Here is a 26,996-nt window from a genome sequence, read left to right on the forward strand (position 1 = left end):
AGCACTCTATCACAACATTCCTCACAATCCCAAACAAATCTCAGACACATCTGATTATGCCTCTCATCAGGTAAATAAGTACCACAGAATAAAATCTAAACCCGGGTCCTTTATGATCTGGTTCTCTTAACATTACCTTTCCTCCTCCTTCTCCCACCACATCCATCCTTTGCATAGTCTATTATTTTGGTTGGTAATTCACCGTTCTCGTCAACATTTGAGAGATCCTCTGAAGATCAACTCAAATGCCATCCTTCTCCAGGGACTGTGTCTCTCCAATGGGATAAACTTTTCCCTTCCCTGCGCCCACCTGCACTTCCTCTAACTCATTGATACAGCATAACTCTCAGGCTGTTGGCGTCAGTTACATAAGGGTCTCTTCCCAACGACAGATCTTGTCTGGTTCACACACGCTTCCCTTAAAATGATGAATATGTAGCAAACCATTCAAATAATATGAACCTCCATTCTCTAGAAGTTTTCATTCTAATAAAGGAATATATAAATACCTAGATATTCACAATAAAATTAGAGGGTGACTTTTACGGTATATGAATTATATCTTAATTAAAAAATAACAGAATAGTGGTACAAAACAATTAAACGTAATCCTTTCAGGTACTTCTTCAACAAGCAACTCTTTGGTGGTAATTATGCTTTAAGGAGGTAAATATCATCTTGGGTTCACTAGAAAAAAATTATGGGGAATTGAGTTTTCCATATTTTTAAATTATAGGTATGGAGAAAAAAATTAAACTATCTTAACTGACTTAAGACCTAAAAAACTTATTTATAAACTGGTTTCTACTCTCTGAAACCCATGGAAATACTAACCACACAGCCTTCTTTTGTTTATCTAAGTCATCTTTATGAAATTGAGTATTTAAAAAAAAAAAGAGACTCACCCATGACTTGCCAAAGATAAGATCACAAACTGATCTAAGTACCTTAACTCTGCCTCCTTAAGCAAACCAAGCTAAACCAGGTTTACTACAGTAATTCTTGTTTGCTCAACTTTCTACTGCAAAAGCAGTTCTATTTGAGAAATAAGGGCCACATAGTTGTTTTAGTTGTTCTCATGTACATATGAGTGCATACACACACTTTTTTCCTGGTATCTTTTTTAAAAATGGAGATAAAATTCATTTTTTTAAATTGTACAATTCAGCAGTTTTTAGTACATTCACACTGTTGTGCAACCATCAACACTATCTACTTCTAGATTTTTTTTCATCACCCCAAAGGAAAACCCAGTACCCTTAAACCTTGGCAACCACTAATCTGCTTTTAGTCTCCTTGGATTTTCCTCTTCTATGCATTTCATATAAATGGAACCATACAATACGTGGCCTTTTGTGGCTGGCTTCTTTCACTTAGCATAATTTTTTCAAGGTTCATCCATGTTGTAGAATATATCGGTACTTCATTCCTTTTTTATGATTGAATAATATTCCATTGCATGGATATTCCACATTTGTTTATCCATTAATCAGTTGAGAGACATTTAGGCTGTTTCTACTTTTTGGCTATTATGAATAATAATATGCTATGAACATGGGTGTACAAGTTCCTTTTGTGAACATATGTTTTCACTTGAGTATATATTTATACCTAGAAGTAGAATTGCTGGATCATAATGATAACTTATATGCTACTATTTTTAACTATTAAACCACATTAACTTTTTGAGGAATAGACATTTTACATTCACACACGCTTTTAAAGGGCCGAACAGCACTATTTTTATTTTCACGTTTTGATTGAAAGTAAATTGTTCTATCTATAGAGAAAAAGATTTCCTTTGGGACAAAGTGTACTTGGAAGTTAAAATAAATTCAAGGTTTTACAAGAGGATAAAACCCCTTCAAAGCCTAAAGATGTACAGCAGCAAAGTTTACTACAGCAAAGTTCATTCTAGTCATCGAAGGGATTAAATATGTAAATATTTAAAGATGCAAAAGGAAAACGTCAACTCTCAAGTTTAATTAGTCAGCCTATAACTTATGCACTGATCTCCACTCAAGGCAACTTCCTCCTCAAAATCTCCATATAGCTGTCTAATAGATGTTTCAAACTCAACATATCTCAAATTAAACTTATTTTCTCCCACCCAAATGTGTTACTCCTGCAGACTTTTGCCTAGACTCCAAACCTTGGTGTCAAGTTTGACTTGTCTTTCTCCCCATATGGGATATACACCTACATCCCATATGCTGCTGGCTCTGTAATCCAAATATATCCAGAATCCAATCCAATCCAATCTCACCACCTCTACCAGATACATTATCTCTCACCGAGATTAATACATCACTGTGGTCTAGTGTCACAACACAGCGAAAATAATCCTTTTAAAACCTATGTCAGATCATTTCCCATTTCTGTTCAAAGTCATCCAGTGGCTTCCCAATACCTGTCCCCTGTTCTGTTTCACCCATGCCAGGTACACTTGGGCCCCATGGTCTTTGGGCATATTAGCTCTGCCTGCCATGATCTTCTCTTTGATATCACATACATGCTCAAGTCTTTGCTCACATGTTACCTTCTCAGTGAGGACTTCATTTGGTTATTCTATTTAAATTTGCCACTATCCCTAAACATTCCCTTTATCTTCTTTCCGTGCTCTATATTTCTCCATAACATTTGTACACAACATATACTTGTTTGCTTCTATTTACCTCCAAGAATATAAACTGCATTAGGGCAGAAGGGTATGTTTGCTTATTGCAGAATTCGCAGCAGTTGGAACAAGGGGCCTGGCACATAATAGGTGCTCAATAAATATTTGTTGAATGAATAAGTGAACAAATGAAAGGAAGTATAAAATTGCTCAGAAAAGATCTAAACAGAGGTCAGAGAAACGTTTGTGAGGAACTAATATACCAAACATAATCAAGTTAGAATGGGAATGGAAAGCACCATTTCTAGAAAAATATGCCACAATGTTCCTACAGTTTGCTTTAGGAAAAACTGCTATCCTTGCTCATTTCATTGTTACTGAAAAGGATCTGTCCATTGTCCATTGCCAAGGACCCTTAGCTTGTTAAGAACTGAAATAAACTCTGGGAGTTGACAAGTTCCAGGAGTGATGATGTCCTTTCCTCAACTGCCACATACGAGTACACACAGAGCCAAGGACTTGCATGGTCTTGGCCTTTTCTATTAGACCCATTCTCAGTACCTTCACACAGTACAATCACAGGTTTCTTGGCCACCTGCTAACTAAAACCACCATTTGAATTCACTTTCCTTGGAAGTACAATCACAGCATATTCAAACTGAAATGGATCTTAAAATGATCTATTCCAACCCCTGACATATTTTATACTGAAGAAAACATAAGTTAAAAATAAATAAATAAAAAAGCAACTGGCTCTAACATATCTTGAATAGACACTAAGTATTTTCAAATAGTAAGTGATAAGCATTAGCAAGTCTAAGAGTATTCAAACACTTTGGAACAAATCCTCTAAAATCCCAAACCAGACAATGTTATTTACAAAAATTAAGTAGAAATGATAATATCTCATATCAACAACTTTATTCACATATTAAATTTAAAAGTTATAACAGAGCCATCAACAGAACTATACTCTAGCATTTAGCAAACAAAGTAAATGATGGACAAATTCAGATTTTTAAAAAATATGCACTTCTGGGCCAGCCCGATGGATCAGGTGGTTGGAGCTCCATGCTCCTAACCGCTGGGGTCCACGGTTCGATTCCCACATGGGCCAGTGAGCTGCGCCCTCTACAGCTAAGATTGTGAACAATGGCTCTCCCTGGAGCTGGGCTGCCGTGAGCAGCCGGCGGTTGGCGTGAGCTGCTGTAGGCTGAGTGCTGTTGTGTGAAGCTGCGGGGCTGCTGTGTGCTGGCAGCCGGAGAGAGCTGCCATGAGCTGCTGTGAGTGGCCTACCCATGACCAATGGCCTCAACCAGGGAGAGCGAGCGCAAGGCTCATAACACCAGCATGGGTCAGGGAGCTGTGTCCTATACAACTAGACTGAGAAACAAGGGCTTGAACCGGAGTGCAGGGGGAGGCGGGAAAAAACCCCCATATATATACATATATATATATATATATATATATATATATATATATATATATATATATATATATATTCTTTCCCCAAAATAGACTTTTCTTGTACAGTGTTAGGAATAATGAAGATTTCTAAAGTCTTTTTTCAAGTACCAACTTTCCTAAGCATTACTAGCTCCAAAATAGCAGTATAAGGAGCTTTCTATAAACCAGTAATTTTCTCGTGGGGTTCAGAGGGAGTGTTGTTAAAATCTACATTATTTTACTACAACCATCACCCTCTCCACCCTCCACTCCCTGCAATATTCTAATATACCTCCTTAGCACTGATACTGATAAGAGGATACTGTGGCCTTCAAGTGCCTTACAGCAGAAAGAGATTGCGAAGCACTGTTATAACCGATCTCCCATCGTGCTACAGAAAAAGAATGATTATTTTCATGGACAGTAATTTCTTGCCAAAACCCTTTCCATAGTCTGCACCTAGTGAAATTCTACCCTGCCTTTCAAAACCTATCCGTGTTCCTCTTTCCTGGGGATCTTTTTCTGACCACTCCATTTATGGTATTCTTTTCTTGACCAGATGACCTATGACATTCGTTATCAATACCTGTCATGTAGCATTCATCACACACTGGCTAGTAACATCTTCTGCACTGTCATCTTAGCTGTTGCTGACCTTTTCTATTTGACTGAAAAGTAGAGTCAGAATCCCAAGGAGTTATATAATTGATATTCCTATGGGGCTTTTCTGGAAGGTAAAACATAACTCTTTCACATATAAAGGGAAAGAGTCAGACTCCTAAAAGAGTGATCCAGTTTAAAGTACAAAGCACAACTATCACTGAACTGCAATTTTAGGACCTTTCGGTTAAACCAAACCAATAATTCCCAACCTTTTAAAGTAATAAGGATGCCTTTTAAGGTCGAAATGTTTTTTTAAAAAAAAACAAAAAACCACACTCAAATAGTAGTCAGGCATTAAATACCTCTTAAGTGAGAGGCTATATACATTCAAACGTATTAGTACTTATATGTGCGGTATGGTACTCATTTGGTCTACAGAGCATACCTGGTGAGCACCAGAAGTGGAGGTTCCTCCAGGACCCCAGACCAGCACATGGTTGAATTTTATTGTGGACATGGGAAATTACTGCTATATCCAAAAGTACTACTACCTAAAAATACTTAGGAGCGAGCAAAATACAGAAAGATAACTATCAAAACCCCACCCTTCCCTCACCAGCAACCTGCCAAATTCCAGCATAAAACCCTTTAGTAACTCAACCCGACCTCCCATAAAGTAGTATACTGGGGGTGCCAAAAAATGTGTACACATGACTTGTATTCCCCTTTTGTTATCCGTATATATTGAGTATTACAATTTTAACACAATTTTTTCCTTTCTTAAAATGTGTATACATTTTTTGTGTATACAAATACACCCGCTGTATTTTAAGCAACATGAGATAACGCCCTTCAATGTTTCAATAATAAACTTTCCTTGTAGTTTTAAATTAATAAATAATATAGCAAAAGGAACAAAGAAATGAACATTACAGACACAACCAAAGAGCAAATCTTTTAAGGTCTATTTCATATATAATACCCAATTCTATCTCAATCCGCGTTACCCATTGCATCACCCTCTTAAAAAACAAACAAACAAAAAAAACACCACTGTTTTCTACCAGAGGCAGAAATATCATTTTAATCTTTGTTCAAGCCTTTTGTGCAGTCACCAACAAGATTGAGCTTAAATAAATCAGCAGTATAGTGTCTAAAGGAAATTGGCCCTGGGCTCAAATCTTGGCTCTGTCATTTATTAACTGTATGATCTTGGCCAAGTTACTTAACTAAACTTCAGGTAATTTATGTAAAGTGCTTAACATGATCCTGGGCAGGTTTAAAAGGCTGATAAAAATGGTTACTGATTAATTATATATAACAGACATATAATAACAAAGGTATTCTTATCATAACAATTGCAAAGCTTGCTTTCAGTTGCCACAGTTCCTGCTTCTCTGGCTTTGGCAGGCCTATTCCAGGTATCCTAAACCTCCACTGACCTATATTATACTGGTTCTGCTATCTCCAGTTCTGCCTATCGCTACTACCATAAGCAGTTTCTGTAAATTAGGAAAAACGTGACAACACACAAAACAAAACAGGAGTCCACTTGAGCAAACCACAACAAAATCCACTCTGAAACAGTGAATTCACTCAAGTAGGAACCACTGCCTTAGAACCTGAGACAAAGTAAAAGGGCAAGAGAAAAAAATTAATCGAGTACTCGTAAAACCTTTACCTCTAGTTAAGCAAGTGATTTGTTTGATGATTTTAAGCCCAAATTTTAAACATCATTATTACCTGCAGGAGCCATCAATAACTAGAACTCCTAATGACATATGTCGCATTAAAATAATTTTCTTTACCACTTTTAATTTAATAATGATTTCACCATTGCTAGGCCATTCTTTTAATATTGAGTCTCAACAACTCCTTAGTTTCTCCTTTCCCATGCATTCCAACAAGTGGTGAATTAGTTCTTCATCATGTGTTGAGGCCTCCTGCTGGGAAGGATAATTAAAATTAAGTAAGCAACAGTTCCACTTGGTACTAAGATTCCATCAAATACTTCAGTGAAGTTGAGCCTGGTTTCTCAAAGCCAGATGAGAGTTCCCTAAGAAAAACGTGGGCCTGCTCCACTTGATGCTGGCCATTCAGTAGATGGCACTCTTCCCTTTGAGCCCAAATTAAACAAGCTCAAAGAAACACGCTCTGTGACATTCAGGTGTGATACAAAGCAGGGATTCTCACTTCAAAGTACTTAACTGATAGTCACAATCCCTCCAGAAATACATTCATCAAAAGCTGATGGTCCAACCAGACACTTTAGAGTCCAGGGAAGTCCAGATTATAAAACATCAAACACAACATAAAATCACCTAACTCAAGTGATTACCAAGTAATCAGCTTCTAAGAGCCTTTATTATGTCAAGCAGATACACCGTTCTTATTCAGGCATAAAATGTTCCTTCTCTATTACACTCTGCTATAGAAGTGACAGCCTTTCAGTGGTTGGTAACCAGATCCTCCTCCAGCTATCAAATATTTCTTTAGGGTATTTAATGACAACAGTGTTTAGACAACTATGATTTTGTCATTAACATTCACTAACACCAGTGAAAGATGTATTACTTCTAACTTTTGGTTGAAAATAACTTTTGATACCCACTTGAAAAGAATCAAACATCCTAATACAGAATTGTCGAAATCGTTTTGAGAAAAAAAAGCTGTATAAAGCAATATGGATTTGAGTCATTAATGATATGTATTTTACTTTAATACATAATGGATCCCAACTATTTCATGATGAGTAACGTTTCTCACACTTCTGTTTCAGAGATCTTTTTTGAAATTTAAAAAGCAGACAGTTGTGGAAAAAGATGGAAAGAAATTCCTTTTAGTGTAACCACCAGCTGAGAGCCACTTTTTAGCAATCTGATAGGATCATCTTAAAAATTCTACCTTTCTCTAGGAGAGAGAAAACTCAGTCCTGGCAATAAAAGTCATTGGAGGAAAGTAAAAGGCAAACTGTTCTAAAGTTTTTAAAAAAAATGTTGGGAGTGGGGATAAGGAATAAGACTAATATATCAACTTCACTGACAATATTTCTTCTCTGCACCTCTCATCCTATGCACTTAAGCGCATTCAAATTCACAACTCCACTAGAGCTCTGACCATCACCCTTCCCCAACCACTTGCTTAGATATTAAAAGGCTGACCTCACAGAATCTTTTCCTCATGTATTAATAAGACAAATGAGATTAGAAGTGGCAATGCAACTAACAGTTGCTGGCTCTAATTTCTGAAGGATTTAAAGTAGTGTTCTTAAAGAGTCCCTGGGGAAGCCTTGATCCCAAAATATACTCCGTTACACATACCAAGTAAGCTTCATTACCTATCCCGTGAGGAGATTGAGCAAACCCATCTTTTTGCTATGGCATTTAGTCATTCCAGCAGATCAAAAGATGACAGGATGAGAATATTGTATGGAAAAGGAAAAAGGAAATGCTGTCCTTGCACAGGACAAGCTGAGCCATTGTGGAAGAAATTCACAGAAACATTGCTGATGGTGACAAATTAAAGGCATACACCAAGTCCCTAAGATACTGAAACACTCAGCACTTCTCCAACCTGCTTGCTTTCTGCATTGCTGGAATTCCTGCTTCCCTAGCTGGCAGCCAACAACAGCCATGGGAACTGAATAAAATAGGCTCTGAACCCACACTTGCATTGTCCTTTCCCTCTTCCATCCAAGGAGGTGAGCGCTCCGTTGGTGGGAAATGAGGGAGTAAAAATTACAGTAAGTTTAAAGGGGTATGAGAGTTAGCAAAAAATTTCATGTATGTTACTTGGAGTTAGGTTTCAACTTGCATAATCCATTGCTTGCCTCAATATCTACTTGTCTTAATGCACATTGTGAGCACTGAAGTTTTTTTATTGTTTTATTAATATATACAGTATTATTTCTTGAGACATTGGTTTTAAGAACATAATATTGGGCAGCCAGTTGGCTTAGATGGTTGGAGCGCAGTGCCCATAACATCAAGGTCGCCGGTTCGAGTCCCACATGGGCCAGGGAGCTGTGCCCTCCACAACTAGACTGAAAACAACAACTGGACTTGAAGCTGCTGGGTCCTGGAAAAACACACTGTTCCCCAATAACAAATTAAAAAGAAAAAAAAGAACATTATAGCATTACTGCCCTTAAGTTTCTAAAAAAGTGTTTTTACCCCCTGGCTGACAGGTTGCGAGAAATTGTCATCCTATGGAAATCACGTATCCTACTATAGAAAAAGGGAGTTTCATAACCTGAGGTTCAAACTATATGTAGCCTTGTTTGAGGAGGTAGCAATCTTAAGTGTTAGTGAATATACTGCCTATATACCAATATTCTCAGGCCCAGCTACTGGCAATTTGCAACAAAGAAGCTTCAAAGTTCACCTTACATCAGGGAGTCTTATCGTTTTCAATTAAGCTTTAATAAAGCTAACTTTAAAAAAAAAAAGTAAATGTAAAGTATATGGTGGTGATGCGGATCAGTCTGGTATCAGGTAAAAGCTCAATTTAGATCTAAACTCATTATAAAGATATAACTATATGCCAAAGCCTATACATCTTGTACAATAACAGTTCAGCTTTGGCATAGTTAAAAACTAGCCTATACTATCTTCCTAAGAAGGAAATGTACTATTAATACGATGGTAAGCCTTTCACATCAAAGATGGATTCCATCCATTTTATACCTTTTGGTGATCAGCCTACTACTTTTTGGCTTGGTTGTGCTACACAGCACTGATAGCCACATTCATTCTTTAAGGTTTCTCAGATACTCTTTATTAAACTGCTCCTTCAGTGTAGTAAGTAATGCCCTAGAAAGCTGAAAGATTATTACTGCAGCTTTTCAAACATACCTATCAAAAAATAGTTTAAGGAAACAAGACATCAACTCTCATCTATGCTATCATCTAAGATTTTAGGGTGAGGTACATAGTACTTTCTTAACATTCAAATATGTTTTCAACTGTGCAAATAATTTTGAGTGTCATTTGGGACTTGTCCAGATATAAAAGATCAACATTATTAAAATACATACAAAATAAACAAACAAAATGCCCATGAACCTTTTTTTCTCCAATACTTTTGGCTAATTTTCAGTTAAAGTTCTTGTTCTGTGCATACCGTTGGTTGGTACTCAAATACTTGTTGCATGAATGCCAGGTGAATAATTTTTAACTTTACCTGAAAGGAAGAGTATCCTCCCCCCAAGTAGTATGGTTACACATATGTGTGTCCATAACTAGTTACTGCTAGAAGAAAAAAATAATTAAATTCACCTAATTATTATACATAAGGGATACATCAGGGATAACAGACTTCTTTCTTTCAAGCCATAGTCAATGAGAGACTTCTAACCTGTATGATTTTGAGAGGATTAATATATACAATCCATTAGAGTAAAAATTTGAGATTGTTTTGGCTTTTGGCCAAGAGAATTTAGTCTCTGGCAGAACCCGAAAGACTTCATAACAATCTCATCTATAAATACTCTGGCATGCACCCCGAGATCAAATGATAAAGCATCAGCGTAGAAGACATGAAATAAAGAATTAGGGCACTCAATTTGAATCTCAATGACATGACATAGTCTGCAACTACTCAATTTCAAATAGGGTGTCTAAAAGGAAGAAGAACTCTTGATTAAACATTAAAAAGTTTTTCTATTCAAACTCGACAAATTTAATATTTCCAAACAAATTGGAAATAGCACTAAATATTAATTACAGCAAAAGATTAGTGTTTATTTAATGTGGGAAACAGATTAGTTAGTAAGTTGAGTCTTTTATACAGCTTGAGCTTTTTTAATTCAACATGTGCTTGTTTTTAAACATTTTTCCTTACATTACATCTCACTAAATTGTCAACAAAAGACTTATCAGCTCTCTACAATAATTTTAAACATTACTTAATACGGCTCCTAATTCAGGTTATAATTAATTTGCTTGACCTATCAATTACACTGGTGAAGCATCAATACACAATTCCTTGAGGAATGTGAGTGACAAAGTATAAGCCACAACTTGCATCTTTTCAATTAAGGCTAATTTCAGGAGACAACTCAGGTGGAATTTAGAACAAATTTATGTTAAATACATCTCAGATGGATATGGTGTTGGTAATCGGAAGATCAGGCCCACTGATTGAGTACAGAGCCTGAATCCTAGGGGCGTTAGTGCCACTTGCAGCCTTATATACCTGGCAAGCTTTAAAAAAGAACTTTAATATCTTTAGTAATTAAAAAGGTAGCATACCCTAGCCCGAATTCTAGCATCCTAGCTAAACATATTACGTGAATCAAATGAGAATCTTTTTCCAAACTCAAAAGGTGATTCTAATTAATACAGATAAATCACCATCCTTCAGATTTAAACATGAACCTGTTAGTAGTATTAATACAGGAAAGTGTGGCTAAACAAGACACATACACCTGCAGTCTTGGGAATACTGTGAAGACCTTTCACTGATTTACAAATGTTACCAGGACTGGGCTTACTCTCCAGCCAGACTCTGAGTTCAGAATGAGCCTGTTCCACGTAGTACACCTTGGGTAAGATACTTAACCTCTCTGTTTAGTAATTGGGTTAACATGAGGATTAAGCAAATTAAATCATATAAAACTCTGTGCCTGGCACAGATGTAGAGCAAACGAATACTGACTGTCACAAATATTTGCTGAGTCTTCACTTGCTGCGTAGCATGATGTAACCATCTTCAAAAAAGTGTCATTTAATATACTGATGATGATAAACATATAAAGCACTTACTCTGTATCAGACTACATTTTAAACACTTGATATATAACAACTTGGTTAAGCTAAGGTTCTGATATTATTGTTCCACAACATTCTACAAACTCAGTTTGTTCAGAGTTGGGTTTCTATGCTTTTTAGTGACTTCTCTCCTCAATAGAAATGCTTCTTATACCCTGATGACACGCATAAGTGCTGCCCAGTACTGCCAACAAACTGCTTTCAGATAGGCAACATTAAACAGCTAACAACCTGTACAGGCTTAGGTGTGACAAAAACACTTATAACATCACAGGCCTACTTCAGGAAGTCTTACAACCTCAAAGAGTTGGGCCCCACCCTGTATCTAGGTTTTAGGATTGTGCATAGAAGGTGAGCTGGTGTGTTATGTCCTCTTAGTCTCAGAAGACATTCTGGTTTTACAAAGACCAAATCCAAACTTTAAACATCACTGAGCAGAATTCACATTCAATAACTAACATTATTGAAAAAAGGGCTTAGAAATAGCAAAGTGTACAATATAATTTTGTTCTTTTTCAGAACATTAAATTTAAATTCTGAAAATACAATCCTGTCATGCAAAATATTTCCCAAGTATATGATCACCTAAGTCATACGTCAAATGTTTACCAAACATTTCCTGATTATCATACATGTAAAAAGCTGCAAAATATTGAATGCCTCATAACCAACTATCTCAAGAAGTACTAAATTATGTTTAACATTCAAAATAGACACACCACTTTGTTCTTCTTCAAAAGCAACTACTACCAATACATCAGCACTTAAGGTCAATATTAAGATTTAGCATAGACTGAACTTTTGGAAAGATGAAAAGTCATTTTTTCCTGGTCCTCCCTCTACAAAGTTAATCTGCTCAATTTAAGCAAAAGGAAATGAGTGACAGGGTAATTATAACACAATCAAGACTTAGATATAAAAACTATACATATGATCCAAAAGTAACTTAAACCTATAAATGTGCCGGTCCCATACCTAATTACACAAGATTTTAATAGTCAAGCATCTTAATTTTCAAATGGCAAATTATGTTGTACTCTTAGTCTCTTTAACAACACCCTCATTAGAAGTCTCCTAAAGCCAAAATTAGGACATACTAGGCATGATGTAGAAGTACTGGATTCCAAGAAAAGCAACTATTTCATACTGCTAAATCTAAAATGCATACGGAATCGTGCACACACGTTTATATAGCTGGTTCTAATCCCCAGAATCTTATCAACTCCTTCACCAAACTTGCATATAATCCCCATGTAAAGCCTCTTGGTTGAGTTAAATTCCATTTCTCTCCATACCACTCCAGCGGGTCAACTGCAACAGCACATGTGCCAAAGAAATTAGTGGTTTTACTTACGCTTCCATTTTTAACGGGCACCTACTTGCAATTAAATCTCTGCAACAAAAAAGTTCACCTGAGGCCATTCTTGCCATTTTAATAGAGGCCTTGCTTATTCTACCTGTATCTGTGGTCTTGCCCTAGCTATAATAGCATACCTCCAAAGAAGCTGGACGTGCCCCAAACACCAGCAAACCAGACCTGCTGCCAACTCTGCTTGTCACCCAGGGCAGGAAGCTCAACCTTAATGTACATAAATTTGTGTGTGTGTGTGTGTGTGTGTGGTGTTGGGGGGAATGAGGACGCGGATTACAGGAGAAAGGTGGCTGAATACTTTCAACTTGTAACAAAGTTTCTTAAATAAGGAAAGCAAAACAAACCAACACTCCCTCCCTCACCTCCACCTTTTCCAAGCACCCTCCCGGAGCGCACCTTCAGAGTTTAAGGTCTCCGGGTCACCGAAGCTTCAGCTATCTCCGATTTTTCAGAACTCTCCGCCCTCCCCGGGGAAACCAGAGGACGCCCAAGAGAATCGGGCCGACCCCGCGGCGCCCCGAGACCCTGCCCTACAGGTCCACTCCCTTCCGTCCAGCCCAAAGCTCCTATTCCAACCCCTCGGGAGAGAGGGGGGTCACCTGAGGCCGCTGGGGTAGTCAATAAGAAGTCCCCTCATCCCCGCGAGCCACCTTGCTCCCTACCCCCGCGCGATCCCGTGGAAGGGTCCCCGCACCCCAGCCCACGAGGGCGCCCGCCATCCCCGCCGGGAGGAGGGGCTGAACCACGGTGCCTGCTCTCGTCTTAGCGTTACCTTGCAGCGCGCAGCCGGCTTTGTGCTCCCCTCCTCCTTCACCGCGGCCGCCGGGGCTGCAGCGGCCGCCCGATCAGCCGCCGCGGCTTCTTAAGCGCCGCACCTCTCCAGAGGGGAGGGCAGAAGAAGGGGAGGGGGCGTGAGGAGGGAGGGACCTGGGCGCCAAGCCCTGTGTAGCAGGAAGAGGCGACACTTGAGTCGCCGAAGCCTCTACCTCTGGCTCTGTTTTTAAAAATATAATTTAGACCCCCCCCCTTCCCCTCCCGCCCCCGGCCCTGGCGACCGTTACCGGCTGGCGGCTGGCGCTCTGGCGGGACTGGCCGAGCGCCCCTCCAGCGTCCCGTGGCCCCGCCCAGGCCCCGCCCCCAGGCCCCCAAGCGTCTCTGGCTCCGCCCCCTAAAGGCTGCCCCTCGCAGCCCCCGAGAGCCCCTGGTCCCGCCCCTCGGGCCCCTGCACGTCCTGGTCCCGCCCCTCGGAATCACGGGACGTCCCTGGCCTCGCCTCCTCAAGGTCCCGCCCCTCGCGGCCCCTCGCGCCTCGCCAGAGATTTGGCCCCGCCCTTTGCGGCCCCCTCCGCGAGTGCTGGCATCAGGTTTGTGAAGACCCGGCCCTGGGGGCCTACAGGCCGGGCCTCCGGGAGGGCCTGGCGCGCCTGGCTCCTCTTCTACATCCTCCTCCGGCTATGCTGCTCTGATCTGCGGCGTCCCCTGAGGGTCGGAGCGGGAAACGACCCCGATGGAAACGCGACTACGAGGGGGAGGAGGGGCGCCTCGGAAATGTCGGCCGCCCTACCTTGAGTGAGCTCCCGGGTTCCCAAGGCTGAGCCACCTCTTTCCGAGTCACGCCTCTGCCGCCCACACTGGTGGCTGGGTCCTCAGGGCTAGGTCGCTGCTGAGGTTCAACCTCCGCACGCCCCCCAGGGGAGAAGCCTGCGTTTTTCCCTCCGCACAGTTGCCTGTGGGGGCGCCATCTCCCCCTTACCTCCACAGAGGGACTGGTCACGGGGTCTCTCAATCCTGCTACACTTCGACCCATCTAGGGTCTTCACCCCCACTTTTGCCCTGGCCTCGTGACTGTGACAGCTGACCTCTTGGAAGTGAAAAGTCGAGGCACCGCCAGCCTTCAAAATGAATCCGGGGCCTGGGAAACTTTGCAAGACGCAATTGCAGGGAGGTGGATACATCCACAGGTGACACTGGGCCGCCCACCCGCGCCGCCCGGACACGTTTTTCACTCCAACCTGTTCTCGAAATAGACCTCCCAGCAACGCACACCTTTCTTTGCCACCCACGACTTGCACATCCCTCCCTCACACACGAATCCACTCTGCAAGCGCCATTCTGGTTATTCATGGTCCTTTGGGTCAACCCCACCCTAACACAACAAACTTCATACCCCACCCTAGCTCCCTTCGTTTCCAAAGCACTGGCGACAGTCCCTTTCATTTCCTTCCTCCTCTGCAGACTCTTCCCCCTCAAATACTTCACGCCATCCTCATCTTCATCCCCTCCCTCTTCCCTAAAAATGTGCTAATTAAAATGTAGTTTCCTCTTCCCACAAACGAAGTGTGGAAAATGAATCTTGTCTTAGCACCAACTGTGATTCATTTATCCTCCTTTTCTCTCTCCACTGGACTAAGGCTATAGAAATTTTAGTCTGCCACCATCTCCCATCTGCTCAAAATCTAACCATGATTACGATTTTTAAATACCCCTAAAGGATCGTGGGAAAGGCTTCCTGGCTTTGGGGAGAAAATACTTAGAAAATGTTCAGCCTTGTCATTCTTATTTGGCATTTTAAAATATCTGCAGTATTTGAGCGATATTGGGAGTGGCTGGATGTTTTCGGGCATTTAAAAAGCAAAAATCGAAAAGCTCTGCATGCATCAAGGTCAGCTTTTTTTAATAGGAAAAAAAGTATATTAAGGGCACATATCAGACAATAGTCTCCACTATACAGGGCATTTGCCTGTCACAAATCCAAACCGCCCCCCCTCCCCATCAAAGGAGGACAAATTAATACAATCCATTTTAAGCATGTCTGAGGAGCAATCTGTTCCATGATCATTCCCTTTCACACAGTTTCTGGACAAAATGGATAAAAGATCTTACCCACTGAGGATCCAAGGCTTTCTTGTGTCCAGGGGTAGTAGACGTGTGTCTTCTAGGTGTGGATTCTGCAGTGCTGCACAGAAACCCGCTGCAGCCTCAGACCCGGGGTGGCAGCGGCGGCTGCAGCCAGCAGCAGCGGCAGCAGCTTCTCCCAATGTTGAGTAGTAAAGTGTGTGACTTAGTAGAGACTCCACAATTAGCGTGAGGCGGTTGCTTATAAGAGAGAAGGCGGAATCTTTCTTAAAGGAATGGGTTTTGATTTTCCTCCCCACTGTTGCTTCATCAGAAGCAGAAAGGGTGGAAGCAGGGAGTTTTTTTGGACTGAGCAAAGCATTACAGCTGTGGGAGGTCAAGGTTAAAATTAACTGGGTGATGGAGGGACTGATTTAGTGTGAGTCAATGAAATGCTAGAAGCACTAGTTTTAAAGAGCCCCGCTAATTTCAGACATTGGGGTCCATGGCAAAAATGGAGTGGTGTGCCTTGAAACTGATTAGTATTTTGTGTTACTATTCGGTGCAACCATTGCACCAAAATAAGTATATAAAGGGAGGTTATTTAGTATTTAGTACAAGAATAATAAAACTCATTTATGTGACTGGGAGCAATGGAATCAATTCCTACTAACACCTATAAGCATACTCACCGGAATTTCAGTGAGTATCAGTATTAGAAAATATATTATTGGCAGAGGTCAATTTCTTCTTATGTTATAAAAATCACAATATTATTTATAGAACAACCAAAAAACTAAAATAATTTTAAAGTACTATGGTATTTCAGTGGCGAGCCGAAGATGAGCAAAATTAAGAAAGTCATAAGCAGATTAACTTTAAATACATGTGAATCTTCTATTTAGACTATTAAAATGTGATGTGTCCACACATGAAGAACTTGAGAGTCTGCATTATAACTTTAAATTTTATTTTTAATACTATTCTTCAATTTAAGCACTGAACATCTGTGATTTTTTTTCTTCATAGGGAAATGAAGAGGTATGGTCTCAAAATGTGAATAGAGAAAAATATGGAAAATATTCTGCAGTTGGTGTTCTTTGCACAGCCTTTTAACTACCTGTATGATCTTGAGCAAGTAAGTAAACTTTTTTGTTCCATAGTTCCCTATTTTGTAAGTTGAGAATATTGGATTGAAATTTTACTTTAGTTTTCTAGGAACACTATGATTTTGTGACATTTATACATTTTTTATTATTTAATGCATGTATAACTCACTCTAAATTACTATTTCTGAAAACATAGATTAAAAGTAAATCATTATTTTAAATGTATAACCAGAGTTTGTCATTTACCACTGTACAGGAATTATTTCACAAATCAAATAATCATTTTGGTATAGAGAATAAACTTCATTTTATCTGACTTATGATTTTGTAACCAACTACGACCAATTATCCTGAAGCAGGACTCTGCTATATTGCTAAGGATACCCTACTATATGGCTGAAATAATGTATGTTTAATAACTACAAAAACATATTTAAAAACTGGAGCATCATTGGGTGGTAGAATTGAAACAGAGTTTACAGCTCACTGACTCCAACACTATAATTTCACAAGTGGAAAAATTGGAAACTCAGAGAAGCAAAATGGTGACAGAGTTAGGGACAAAGGTGGGGTTAACTCTGAATCTCCACTCTTCACACACACAAGGTAAATAAACAACACGTATGAACATACATATTGTTTCACGTTACCCATATTGGGAGCCAAGCAGGACCTGTCACAACAACAAAAAAAGTAGTTTAACTCAATGACACTATTTGTGTACATTTAGTATAAACCAAAGAAATTTATCAAACAAGTGCTTATAATATGTGTAAATATTAGCACAATTTTTTGCCTTTGGGTTTGGAGGTATTTATGCTAGAAAGTAAAGAAATCTGTCCAGGGAAATGTTTTCGGAAAAAAAAAAAAGTGACCTCCAAGGAAACTTACAACGCTCATTAGCAAACTCTTGCTTATGTTCCAAGGGAATGACAGGGCCTTCAACTCTTGTCAGTTTCCTTACACTCATCAGTCGCTCTGTTCCCTTTTGTCTACATCCTCAAGCATGCCTGCCAAGAGAAAAAGTTTGGAGCCAGGGAGGGGAAAGTATTGTAGAGAATTAACCCTGGCCTTCAGAATTGCTTTTTGGAAGTTGCTTTTTGGGCTAGAAACTAACATTTTCCCTTAAATCCTGATCTCATATTTCTGATAAGGAACCTGGCAATAACTTAAGCCCACTCTCCCCAGTTTCAAGGGGGCGTTCTGGTTAAGGTCTGTGTTATATTAGATGACATAGTAAACTTGGTGGTTTATGTATCTAGCAGGACAATTTATCACCTTGATTACAAAAAAAAAAAAAAAGAAAAATTTCTTCTACAGGAAGAGAATTGAAGGGAAATTGCCCAGTTTCTTGATTTGTTTTTGTTTATCTTGCTTTTCTGCTAGGAAGGCATTTCATTTCATCTACCAGGTGGTAATATGACTATAATGGCAATTATCTACATAATTCAAAGCAAACCCCCCAAATTAAATGTTTATCTTTATATCTTTCCAAAAGTGCTGAGCACAGTCTCTTATAGAAAGACACTTAATAGATACTTTAAAAAATGAATACATGAATTAATGAATAGCCTCCAAAATATCCAGAAACTGATTACAGAGTGTTTTTGTTTGTTTATAATTTGCATTGTTTAAAACAACTGACTCTATTCTCTACCTCCCTTTCTAACACAGTCATGATCTAAGAAAAACAATCTCCTTTCTGTAGAGCGTTTTAGGCATGCCTGATTTGTATTCTCCAATTAAGTTGTAGCCACAAATCTCCACGTGAACTCTGGGTAGATCAAGCAGTAGCTGAGACACGTTCTGCCAAAAAAACACAGTTTTAAGTTTCAAAATTCTGGTACTCTAGTTCTAGCTGTGACACCAACTAGTAGTTATGTGACCTCAAACAAGTTTCTTGACTTGCTTGTGCCTCAGTTTCACCATGTTTTAAGTGCTGGTGGTGGATTATGATACCTACTGTACCTACTCCATAGGGTTGTTGTGAAGTGGAAGTGAGATAATAAATATGAAAATGCTTTGAAATTTTCAAAGCACTATGTAAATATAAGGTATTATTATAGGCTAATGTACTTAATATCAATTATCTACTTCAAGGGACTTTACCCCCAACAACCTGTTTTACTACTTATTGTTTCAGAAAGCAAACAGGTTTATCTCTCTCCCTTTGTGCTTGCATACACACAGGCACACACACACACCCTGCTGCTCCCAATTTAACAACTGCTCAGCTCTGAGGCTTTTCCCTGGGCTGGGAAATATGCATCAGCAGTTGAATATGAAGAGCAAAGAATTCATAGAGAGAGCCCTTCCCTCTCCCTTCCCCCAAATTTCCCTATTTAAAGCTCTCAGATAGAAAAGTAAAGTCAGTGAAGCACAGCAGCCTTTTCATACTGCATAATGTCATGTATTTAATCAGTGGGGTTAGTTGAGCCATTCATTTGAAACTTGGCCATGCTACATACATTTTGATCCCCCTTTTATGCCAAGCCCATCTGGAAAGTACTCGGGGAACAGAGCAGGAAAGACTGACAGGGAACTCATGCTAACGAGTTCTCCATTCCCTAAGGAGATATAATCAGGGCAATTCTCAAGGATTCATCAACATATTTTATTAGCACTATGTGACCTATATGGTTTATTTTAAAGAATTATCTCCACGAAATACCTGACAGGTCATTATACAACTGCTTAAGTTATCAGGCCTGATAAACTTCTGTAACATTAATGACATATCACCCTCAGAGTTCTCCTCCTTTAAAAAACAAAACAAAATGTATTTATCCTCATTCATTTTCCATTTAGAGAGTCTTTTAAAAGAATCATAGCTAAATAAATAACTGAATAAACAAATAACTAATAAATAAACAACTGCTATAAATAAGATATTCCAAATGAGAGGCCCACTCATAGGTAGGACATAAAAACACATACAAAATCGATTTAAGAATTAGTTTCTGTGTAGAAAAACTATAAAAGGAATACAAAGCATGCAATTGCTACCTGAAGCCTGACGTACGTCAGTTTGCCTATGTATTGTTTCAGCACATGGTTACATGCCTTAAGATTTCAGCTATTATACTAATGTTTTATATCTAAATTACATGATTTAAAAACTTAGTGTGTTAATCCTTATGACACTATTTCTAGAATATGATCATGCACTACCTGCAACAAAAATACTTGTAATTTGCATTGTCTGAAACAATTGACTCCATTCTCTACCTCCCTTTTCCATCACAGTCAAAATTTAGGAATTTCCTAAAATGCTGATCCCTGAGCCCTATCCTTGAATTCATAATCTTTTAGAGAGGGCCCCTGGATTGAGGGGGGGTTTTTTTGCACCCCAAGTGATTCTCTTGTACTCCAAAATTTGGGCACTGTTATCCTAAAGAAACAATGCAATGTGTGTAGAATCTCAGAGACACAATGAAAGAAATGCAAGTGGGTCCTCTTTCATTATGTGAGAAGGATTCAGAGAAGGACTAACCCCGGCTCCACCATTTCTATGGTGTGAGCTTGGGCAAGATACTTACCTCTCTGAGTCTTACTAGCCTCATCTGTAAAATAATACCTGTTTGACTGTGGTGTTGTAAGGATTAGATGACATATGGAGAGCTTCTACTCTAGTGACTGACACATAATGGAACTTAAGTATATGTTCATCACCTCTCTCCTTGTTCAGAAGTGCATTCTTCTTGTCTAGTGTCCTTCGTATGCTTGGTAGAGGAATGTGAACTCATAAATTAATGACAGCTAATATTTTGAGTTCTTATATTATGTTGGTACTGAATGCTTTGTAGGTACTATTATTTTCATTTTAGAGATGAAGGAACAGAGGCTTAGAGAGGATAAGTAACTTGCCCAGGATCTCAGAGCAAAGAATTAGCAGAGCTGGGATTCAAATCCAGGCTTTCTGACTCCAGAGTCTGACTGTTCATTATGCCGTATGTTTTGTATATTCTCTAAGAACTTAGATTCCAACATATGAGCCAGTCTCTTGGAAGGATTAAGCAACTGCAAAAATGGAGTTTATAAACATGCCAGATATACAGACAAATGAATTCCATCATTTTTCTATTTTAGAACTTTTTGCTAGTTGCCTAAAACAGAATGTGGTACATAGTAGGTGTTCAAAAGTATTTACTGAATGAAGAAAGCAGAGCTTTCGCCAGCACACTGTTTAAGCAGCTGACACATCTAAACCCAAGTTCTAAATTGTAAACCAAATCGATCTGATTTTTCAGATCAGCTTATCATCCGACATAATACAAGTCACTAAATTTCAGAACTACAGATCATCGTATCATTTGCAACCTAGTTCTTGAACACTTGCTATAAATTATCAACTAGTCTGGCACTGGGAAGATTATTTTTAAAAACCTTACGACATAGCCTATGCCCTAAACATCTAGTTGGAAAATAAAACACAAAGGTATAAAACAACTAGATTGTAAAATCACCACATATGAGATAATAAATGTGAAACTCCTAGCAAATGGTTAATATTCGATAAATATCTGCCTTATTATCAATAATACGTATTATTTTCCATTTTAATGGTGTTGTAGCTACCATTTAATGACTGGTTATTTGTCAAGCATTGTGCCTGGTGTTTTGTGTATGTTGTATGTAATCATCAGTCCTGTTAAATCAGTATCACTAACACTATTTTTCAAATGAAGTAACTAAGGCCCGGAGAGGTTAAATAACTTGCCCAATGCACACCTTTAATAAGTATACCAGCATCAGTGTAAATTGTATATACAGAGTCCAAGAGGAGTCGGGGCAGAGAGAGCTCATCTCCTGCTGGAGAAAACAGGGATGATGTCTCAGAGCAGAACTGTGATGGGGAAAGATGGAGGAGCTGGGCCTTAGATGATGGAGGTGGCAGGAGCAAAAGCATGCATGTGAGTTTTCTGAGACAGGCCCCCCAGGCCGTGCTCATGGTGAATGCACCACCCAGGCCTCTTCAGTGAACAGAGATAGGAAAGTATGAGATGTCTTGGTAGAACAGCGAGTAAACCTGTTGGCCTGGAATGAAGAGTTTGTGTAGGGCAAAGCTGGAATTGATGTGGTCCTCAAACCCACAACCCTGAAAACTCAGCCTTTGTTACTGATCACCTGTTTAAGCAGCCCCACCTCCAGTTACTTTCCACTGATTAACTCACTCTTACTCACTGAGACAACAATGTTTATTGAGCTGCTAGTATGTGCCAGCCAGTCTTCTGGGTCCTAGTGATAGCACCGTGAGTAAAACAGACAAAGACTCTTGCACTCATGAAGCTTTTATTGTCCTAGGAAAACACAGATGTTAACATATAAGCAAATTGATCAATAAGGTTATTTCAGATGCTAAGGGCTATGAAGAAAATGAAACAGACCATTGGCAATGACTCAGGTGGGGTAGGGTCCTACTTAGTTAGGATGGATGAAGAAGGAATCTTTGAGGAGGTGACATTTGATCTGAGACCCAAATGATCTGAAGCTGTCAGCTGGAGCGAAAAGCACGTCCAAAAGTCAGGAGGCAGGAGCAAGCGTGGTGTGGCTGAGGGACTGAGAGAAGGGCATCACTGTGAGCAAGGGACCGTGAGACCCCTGATTTGGCCAGAGAGCTGGGCAGGGGCTAGATGGTATAGGTCTCGTTGATTAGAGTGAGAGTTGGACTTTTGAGAGGTTCCAAGTAAAGGAGGGATAGGGCCTCATTTACATTTTTGAAGTTTCACTCTGGTTGCTGTGCAGAGAATGGACTCAAGAGAGATGTGATTAGAAACAAGGAAGCCATTAAAGTTATCCACACAAGAGGAAGTGAGGTCTTGTTGTAGGGAGGGCTGTGGATATGATGAGAAGTGAATGGACTTGGGGTATATTTTGGAGGTAGAGCTGACATAACTTGCTGATAGAGTGCATGTGGAAGGTAAGGGAAAAGAGGGAAAGAGAGGAATCAATCCAGAATGATCTCCAGACCTTTGGCCTGAGCATCCATGGGGATGGGGACACAATTACCTGGGATAGTGAAGACTCGAGAAGAAATAGTATGACAGGTAAAAGTGAGCACTTCTGTTTGGTCATGTTAAGCTTAAGGTTACCCTCTTTTTTCTCGTCAGAGTAAATTAGTATTCCACTCTATAATTATCTTGTTAATTTTTCTGTACTTGTTCATCGTTCATTTCCTCCCCTTTAGAACCTTCAAAAGAGCAAGAGCTTTGTTTAATGTACATTGTTGTATCCCTGGAGTCCAGAATACTGACTGGCACAGAGCACATGCTCAATAAATATTAGGATTTGTTGACTCTGGTTCAGTGGTTCTCAAACTTAAGCGTACATCAAAACCACCTGCTCAGCTTATAAACGTTTCAAATCAGCCTTTACCCAAACCCCTCCCCACCAGGACTCTGCTTTAGGAAGTCTGGGGGTTGCACTCAAGAAACTGCATGTTTGGCCAGCACTATAGATGGGCAGTGGTCTACAGTCTAAATCAGTGGTTTACATATATTAGTATTCACTCAAATATTGACCTTAGAAACCACATTTCAGCACCATTCCAAAAGGCTACAAAGTATGGTGTTTTCAAATACAGTCAAATCATAAGGTGTTGATTTAAAAGCTTCTGAGAGAAAACCGTTGCAAGAATCCTGGGGTCCCTATCTCACTTGACTTAATGCGTCTCTTAGAAGGGACCTTCATGTGAAGAAAGATGGTTACTTAGTGCTGGGACGGTCCTCCTTGACCACATCTCCAAAGCGTGTATCCCACACCTACCGTATTTCCCCGAAAATAAGACCTAGCTGGACAATCAGCTCTAATGTGTCTTTTGGAGCAAACATTAATGTAAGACCTGGTATTATGTTATGTTATGTTATGTTATATTATGTTATATTATATAAGACCCGGTCTTATTTTATAGTAAAATTAACTTTTGGTCCAAAAGATTTATCTTGAGGGAGGACCCTGGCGAGAATGTGATTAGATACTGCTACAAGGAGCTTACAGAACCGACTTGGCTCCTCTCCTTTCCAATACCTGAGTCTTCAGCTTTTCCCTCCATTCTGTGAGCCATGAGCCTTATTTTTCCAAGAAATTCCTGTTTTGTTTGAGTCAGAGTGGTCTCAGTTGCTTGCAGTATAATCTATGACATCGCAATTAAAAACCTTGCTGTCTATCATTAGAAGTAAAGTTTTTAAAACAATTCCTTCCTGGGAGCCGTGACACATTGACCTAAGTTTTCACTAAAGTGTAAATGTCTGATAGCAGAGCCTGAATAACACACTTCATCAGGTAAAGGAGAGTGAAAGGGCTTCCTGGCTTGACATAAGTTCTGCCACTGAGGTACCAGTAGGAAGTAAAAGGATAGCTGGGACGTAACACATAAATTCCACTTCATAAATTTGCCCTGAGATAAATAGCTTACTGGAAACTCTTACTATTTTAATTTCTCAGTTTCTACTCAGCTCTCCCAGCTCCTGAATTTTTATCTTCAGACTAAACTTTCAGGGTAAGCCTTTCTGAAGCAGGGCATAATTACTAGGACACATAAACCTAAGACATCAATTTATGAACATGAGAACTCATAATATTAAATTTAGTTCTCATTTCCTCCTGGGGCCCTTAGGGAAAAATAAGAACATCCTGTCCTTTTAATCATTTGGGTTAAATCCTAGTCATTTGTTGACCTCTCCCTTTCCCCCATTTAAAAAAAGACCTGTAACTCTTTAAGATTCTGATAAACTAATGACTTAATTTGTGTCTTTTAAGCAGTATTCTTTGACCAAGGCAAGTTTCTCACAACCTCATTCCTAGTGCTTACTAAAATTACATCACAGCAGATAGGATGCTTAAAGAAGTATGCTGAGTGTGAGCCACACCCAGGGAGAGATAAGGAACGTGTGATAGTTCGACAGGAGCAATAAAAGTAAAATCTAATCACTTGCAGATTATATTCAGTGTAAATGAAGATCAGATGTAAAAACCAGTCTAGTTAATTTTTTTTATTTTTTATAATAGTGGTTGCTATTTGTGAAAACTAAACATAACAAAATCTGGATATAAATCTCTTTAAAGTTTGCATGGCCAATCGTTTCATTTCGAATGGTGGTGGGGATCATTCTTATCATTGAAACATAAGACAGTATTACTAACATTTGCTGAGCAGTTAATATGTGCCAGGTACTATTCAAAGTGCTTTTTAACGTAAATATCTCATTTAATCTTTACAACAACCCCATGAGTTATTATCCTGTTATCCCTGTTTAGAAACAAGGCAATGCAGAACTGAGAAATTAAGTAATTTGCCCAAAGAGCTGGTAAATGGTAGAAGCTGAGTTTTGCATCTGGATTATAAAATGGCTCTAGAATCAGGGCTAACATTGTTTGGCTAATTAGTGAACCAGCATGGTCGTTCCTTTGACCAGCCCATCAGGCCCTTATAACCCTCACTTTGAATAATTTTTTTTTCTAAGTGTCTCACTTTGAATAATTTAAAACTACATTTTGAAAACTACCTGAACCAGGTAATGAAAATAAAGAGGATTTCCAAAAGCCAAATTGCTTGGATGTGAATTGTTAGCTAATCGATGAGCCTTCCAGCAGCCTTGACAAAAATTTACTTACCCAGATTTTACAGTAAGTATAGTAATAAGAATTTGGGGATCTAATCAAAGTCAAGTCTCCAAATGCATGAATGAGGCCTTGGTTTTCACATTCCCCAAAGTTTATACTTTGAGGTGAGGGAATGAGTGGCAATCTCTCTCAGAAATGTGGGTTCTTTTTCTGACAGGTGATTTTTACTTCTTTGTCAGGGAGGTAATTGAGAGACCAGCCTGGGATTTGCATGTGGGATAACCTGGGTATGGAGAGAGAATGGCACATACATCAAACAGCCTATTCTCAAATATTCAGGGGCTCTTCCAATGGAGAGTGCATGTTCTGAGCCAGTCTCCCTGCACTCTGGCTATGACACAACATGCTTCAGCCCAGAAGGTGATAGTTTTCTTAAAGACTCTTCTTAGCCTTTTTCTTTTCCATGAAATAGGTTAGAGAATTGATCCAACCCTGACTGCTTTTTAAAAGTCTGTCAGAGTTTTTACAGGCTTGGTCTTTGCGTTTTCTGGGAGTAAGCCTCATGTCAGTCATTACTTTCTTTATACACAACATTAATGCTTTTCTTACTGGATTAGGAATCCAAGACGTTAAAAAAAAAAGTGTGTGGTGACACCAAGTGGTCCTGGCCCTTGTGTCTCTGCTCTCAGAACAGACATGAGGGGAAAACAAAGGCATGCCTCTCCCTGCCCCAATCACATATTTGTTGTAGGATATCAAGGTGGAACCTGAGTTAGCCAAAGTCACCAAAAAAGAAAAGAAAAAATGAGCAAAGGGATTCAAAATTATGGGAAAAAAATGCCGGAGAAAGTCTACAATCTTATGTTTCAGTGGAAAGGTCAGTAGAAGAGTCACCATGATGCTTGGGTTCTGCACTAGTTAGCTGTGAACTTGAGCAAGTTACTTAATGATTCTGAACCTGTTTCCCTATCTGTACAGTGGGTATAGGAGGCAAATTATACTTTTGTAGACTTGGAAGGGGACTTGGAGATCATTTGATCCAGCCTCTGATCCACAGTGGGATTTTCATCTGCAATACTCCTGACAGATAATCAATCATCCCACCTCCCATGGAAGAGCATTCCTTATCTCCGTGTCCTCTTTATGCTGGGCTAAGTTCTGCATGTCAGGACTTCCATCATTCCTTTGAAGTTCTGAGTTGGAAACTTGGATGGCAAGAGAGAAAATGTAGTACTATAGGGGAAAGAGAATCAGGTGAGCCTGAGTCTGGACCCCCCATCCCAAGCGCTTAACTAGCTGTGAAATTGCATCAGTTCTGTGAGCTCAGTTTCCTTATCTGTCTAACGGAGAAACTGCAACCTGCCCTTCAAGTTTGTTGGGAGAATTAGAAATAATTTATGTAAAATACCTTCATATTCATACAGAGAGTGCTTAATAAAAAGACTAAGAGGATTCTTTTTCTTAGAATATGACAAAGTCAATATTTATTGATGCTGAGATTTTATGGCAGGATTTCAGGTTCTTGTTACAATAGTTCTGAAAATTGCTGAACTTTTCCCCTTGTTCCAGTCCTAAATAAATGATCACTTCACATGTATTCATTTCCCTTCCCAGTAAATCCTCGTGTTCTTTTGCTTGTATAGAAAGGAGAAGGAACCTTGAACATGGACTTCAGGTAGTTG

The 26,996-nt window shown here is 39.4% G+C and overlaps 1 protein-coding gene and 1 long non-coding RNA gene across 12 annotated transcripts in view; one reads left to right on the plus strand and one right to left on the minus strand.

The window, feature by feature from the left end:
* Positions 1–15,919, minus strand: part of ADD3 (adducin 3) — a 109,041-nt gene extending 93,122 nt beyond the window's left edge. For 2 of the 8 annotated variants that reach the window (XM_074339084.2, XM_019725101.3), the window contains exon 1: positions 14,373–14,512. The gene's annotated coding sequence lies outside the window, so the exon portion shown is untranslated. Of the gene's footprint in view, positions 1–13,580; positions 13,918–14,372; positions 14,513–15,691 lie in introns of those variants that run through there. The other 6 variants (XM_019725096.3, XM_074339082.2, XM_074339080.2 and 3 more) reach the window with 6 other exon arrangements.
* Positions 14,032–26,996, plus strand: part of LOC141572895 (uncharacterized) — a 42,505-nt gene continuing 29,540 nt past the window's right edge. For 2 of the 4 annotated variants that reach the window (XR_012498431.2, XR_016018885.1), the window contains exons 1-2: positions 14,050–14,172; positions 16,673–16,781. This is a non-coding gene — a long non-coding RNA (uncharacterized LOC141572895). Of the gene's footprint in view, positions 14,378–14,554; positions 14,770–16,672; positions 16,782–26,996 lie in introns of those variants that run through there. The other 2 variants (XR_012498432.2, XR_012498430.2) reach the window with 2 other exon arrangements.

Source organism: Rhinolophus sinicus, chromosome 15, assembly GCF_057876585.1.
Source record: "Rhinolophus sinicus isolate RSI-liver-muscle chromosome 15, RSI-T2T, whole genome shotgun sequence".
Classification (NCBI taxonomy): Eukaryota; Metazoa; Chordata; class Mammalia; order Chiroptera; family Rhinolophidae; genus Rhinolophus; species Rhinolophus sinicus.